Source organism: Calidris pugnax, unplaced genomic scaffold, assembly GCF_001431845.1.
Source record: "Calidris pugnax isolate Ruff unplaced genomic scaffold, ASM143184v1 scaffold20, whole genome shotgun sequence".
Taxonomy (NCBI): Eukaryota; Metazoa; Chordata; class Aves; order Charadriiformes; family Scolopacidae; genus Calidris; species Calidris pugnax.
This window is the reverse complement of record NW_015094510.1, coordinates 355,219-360,105: the sequence shown is the minus strand read 5'-3', so window position 1 is coordinate 360,105 and position 4,887 is coordinate 355,219.

Here is a 4,887-nt window from a genome sequence, read left to right as displayed (position 1 = left end):
TCAGTATTTTCTTCAATAGGGAAAAAAATAAATTAACGTTTTGATAATAGTTGATGGGGAAAAAGAGAGAAGAACAAATAGGTTCCTGTCTGACAGAGAAATAAGGAAAGTGAGAAGGAAGGAAAGTGAGGTGTTCGCAATAAAAAGGAGAGTTCAGAGGGCTAAATGTTTATTTAGAATAAAATGGGATTATAGTCAGAATCATTTGAGGAGGCAGGACTAGGTGTAGTTCAAAGGCTGAGGCACTGGAGGAAACCCACAGCTACTTTCTGATACTCTTAAGTCATGTAGTGTATAGTATTCATAAAGCCTGTTTCCTCTGTTTTCATTGAGCAGTCTATGAGATGAGTGTTTCATAAATCGTAAAGTAAGATTATATATTTAACTTTCACTGATATGCTCATGGAGACAAGCTGTTCCACCGACACAAGTGTAGCAATTGCTAAAATGGGATGCAGAGAGACAACAGGTGACAGACTTGAGGGAAAACCTTATCCTTCAGCACAGCTCCTGCCTTGCTTTCTGCCTGGGTCTGACAGCACGCTCTAGTTAGAAACAGAATTACCACTTTGGGGTAATTAATGAAAAGGGGTGGAGATGACGGACCACTTAATGACTTAATGAAGTTGTGGATGCCTTATCCCTGGAAGTGTTCAAGGCCAGGCTGGATGGGGCTTTAAGCAACCTGCTCTAGTGGGAGGTGTCCCTGCCCATGGCAGGGGGTTTGGAACTCCATGAACTTTTGGGTCCCTTCCAACTATAATCATTCTATGAGTCTATGATTCTACCAAACTTCAGTTAAGCGTACTCCGTTTAGAGTCCAACTGAGTTTGTATTTAAACTCCTGTGTGAAATCAAATGAAGCAGGTTTGTGTTTTCCTGAATTGGGGCCATGGCAGAAAGCTCTTCATTATTTTTTCCTTCTAACTTTAATTTTCACAAAGTATAATGCCTAAATTTATCATCAACACAATTCTTTTTTCCTAGAGGTCATTTCTGTATACATGTCAGAGAGAGGGACTTTTATTTTCAGAAAGTACATTTTAAAACAAAATATGAGTATTAAAAAAGCCACGAAGCTTTGCTATTTTGCTTATTTTAATCCTTGAAGTAACTATAATCATGGAGATGACTAGTAATATACTTTACTCCTTCAGGGAAATGCCATGACAGTAACTCACATTTGCCTCTGGAAATTCCCACCTAAATTATCCCTAAGGCACTTTTCTGCTAATACTAATTGGCCTCTCAATTTCTGTGCTTTGAACATGTCTATTTTTTTATCCTCTACTTATTTCTGTCTCTTAAGGCAAAGTAACTTTAATATTATTAACCACCAACTAAGTTATAGAAACAAAAAGGATTTTTTCATTCTTTTTAACTTCTCCAATTCTCATGTAAAATCAGCAACTTAACGGTGGAAAAATGGGCATAGGTGTTTTGCATTATGCTCCCCCATAGCACTCAGAGTAGGACTAGACCCTTCCAGCTAAATAAAGCACAATAAATTAGGAAAAAATACCTAGTAACTCACAGGTCTTCATTCAGCTTATTGTGCTTGAAAACTCCAATGGAACACCCCTAATAGGGTCTGACTTTATTATGATTATACACAGCAGAAGGACACAGTCATTTATTTATTGACTATTTAAAAAATATCACTTCAGAGATTTTAAACTGGAATGCCTTTCAGTGAGTTACTTTTAGTAACTTTAATGTCACTGTGTGACATTGAGCATTAAGGTGAGTATAGCTTTTTATTTTGGAATAGTAAATAATTCGGTTTTAATTGCAGTGTTGGAGATAGCTTTAATTTCTGATTATTTAATTCTTTCTGAACCTCTCCACAAAATAATTTCAAATAAAATTATTATTTCCTGCAAAGTCATGTTGTGAGCCATAACAGGACACAGGGTCAGATCCTTACCTGATGACAGAGATCCCAACCTGTGATTTTTAATGCCACACATCATGCAAACAGCAATATTGTTGTGTTGGAACAAACTACATGTAAAAGTACTGAGACCCAGGAAGTGCAAGTTTAGGGGTTTTGCGGTATTTTTTAGCTTGCAGCAGTAGTAATGTAGTGGAAGTCTAGACCTATTTTTGCCTGCACAGCAAACAACCTCAGCTCTGGCCTGTGGCCTGTTGGATATTAAATTACCTGAGCCATTCTTCTGAATAAAACCTAATACCATGCTGGAATTTGCTCTTTTCTAATTGAGCTCAGAATCAACATAGTAGGATACTACTCTTCAAAATGAAGTGCAAACACACAAGTGAGGAGAAATAATGAGGTTTTTATAGTTCAGCAAGAACATCTCTCTCTCCCACCTGTCTTTTCTCAGCTCCTCCATGTGTTCTTTTCCCCTTGAGATTTAAGACACCATAAATAGAAACCTTTTGTTCCCTGGCATTATCTTTTTGTCATTGCTAGATTTCTTTAGTTGCTGGGTTTCTGTATGTGGTGGACATCTAAGGGCTATTTTTTTTTTCAATAGGGACCTCTGAAAGTATTTGAAAGGAAATGAAATAAGTAATAGCTTGAAAGAAGACATATAACAGGAAGGGGAGTGGAACACAGGACAGTCAAATGCAGAATGCTTGCTGTCTGTCAGTCGTTTTAGAAGACTACTGCAAATAAAGCAGCTGCATTAACTAAAAACCACCCCCTCTTGCTCTGCACGATCACTGGCCTTACGTGTAGCTTTTAAGAGTTGTGTAGGCTCAGGATGAATTTGCATGAGTACAGGAACAGCAATTGCACTTTGAATGGGGAAAACTATGTTTCTTAGTTCACCCCTGGAAGCTGTACCACCAAATAAACCTACCCTGGCACACAGACAAGAAGGTGGTGTGAAGTCCAGCTTCACCTGAAACAGCTCTGGTCACCAATTAGCTTCTGAAACTTCTGACTATTGCCTGTATGATCTTCCCAAGGGTGCTCAGCCAAGTGCAATGAGAACAGAAACTTTGGTGAGGACTTGATACTTTTTTGACGCTGGGGGAATAAAAAGTACTCATGGCTAGATTACGATCAGAGCAGACACATCGTACAGCAACGATAAGATACTTCCACATTGTGACTGTGTCCTCAATTTAATAAGAACCATGAAAAGGCCTGCGGGAGACATCGTGGTCCAGGTAATAGAAATTGATCTGGTCTATTGAACAGAGCACAAAGTGTATGCTTTTAGCTTTTGAGGGCCTTATATTTCCCCAACAGCATTTTAATGTTTCCGTACATTAAGGCTGCCTCTAGCTGTGTAAATGTTACACCCAAACTATTTGTTCCACAGTCAAGGAAAGTGGCAAAATGTAACTGGACCTTATTAAATAGTGGGCTGAGGCAGGGTTTGACTTAGTTGCTCTGTATGCTAAGGGACTAAACCAGGAGATGTTTTCAACTCATTGCACTGACATTATTTTAATTTGAGGGTGCAGTAGCTGGAAGTGTTACTTATTTCTGGAGTAGCCTAGTGGGATCACTGACCAAATACTCACCTTTTACTTTATGGAAATAGCTTTGAAAAAAGTATAATTAGTGCAAGTCTATGTAAATTAGAGTGAAAGTTTAGCCTGAGGTGTAAGAATTCCTGTACATCCTTTTGGATAATTGATTGGATTATCCTCTCAGTTACACTACAGTAACTCAAGTTTCCCTTCAGTAACTTAAAACAGGTGTTTTTCTCTGACATGGATAAAGCTCCTGCGTGAAAAACAACAGACTCAGGCCCCAAGTCCCTGGTTTTACTAGTGAATTCAAGCCACAATTCTAATTTATCATGATGAAGCAAAACCAAATCTGCCAGAGATTATCTCTAGATAATGCTCAGGTTTGTTGTTGTTGTTGTTGTTGTTGTTGTTGCTGCTGCTAAAGAGTCGAAGGAGCTTCATGAGTTTCTTTAACGAACAGTAGGAGATGTTGTTTCTATAAATGCAAGTCCTGTGTAATTGAACTCAATGAGAGCCTCATTATAATAGCTTTTTCCTGTAAATATGCAATCCACATACAGTACTCTTAAAAATTATTACCTCAGGGAGAGCCTAAAAGTCCCATTTCAGCACTGTAAGACAGGAGACACAATTCAGAAATGACCTTAAATGACTATAAACAGTAATTAAAACCTATAAGCAAACAGAATGTTTTTTCTTTTTTTAATTCACTGTGTAAGTGTGATAATCTGACTTACAAAGAGTATACCTGAATACATTTGTATACTCAGGTTTTACAGACTCACCCAATCTCTATTTTTTGGTCAAAAGGAAATTTAGCTGATGGACCTTATTGGTATTGAAGCCAGAAAAATACAGAGGGAGGAGATTTATGAAGAAGTAGCTCCTTCCAGAAGAATTAATGAAGGGTTTTTAAGACTAGCAACTGAGGTGTTGCCACCAGGACCATGTTAATACCAGTGCTGTGGTAGTCACACAACTGTCTTGTTTCAAGCAAATGAAAGATTTCATAGAATCATAGAATGGTTAGAAGGGACCTTAAAGATCATTGAGTTCCAACCCCCCTGCATGGTCAGGGACACCTCCCGCTAGACCAGGTTGCTCAAAGCCCCATACAGCTTGGTCTTGAACACTTCCAGGGATGGGGCATCCACAACCTCTCTGGACAACCTGTTCCAGTGTCTCACCACCCTCACTGTAAAGAATTTATTTCTGGTATCTAACCTGAATCTCCCCTCTTTCAATTTAAAACAGTTACCCCTTGTCCTGTCACTCCATTCCCTGATAAAGACTCCCTCCCCATCTCTCCTGTAGGCCCCCTTCAGGTACTGGAAGGTCTCCCCAGAGCCTTCTCGTCTCCAGGCTGAACAACCCCAGCTCTCTCAGCCCATCCTCATAGGAGAGGTGCTTCATCCCTCTGATCATCTTCGT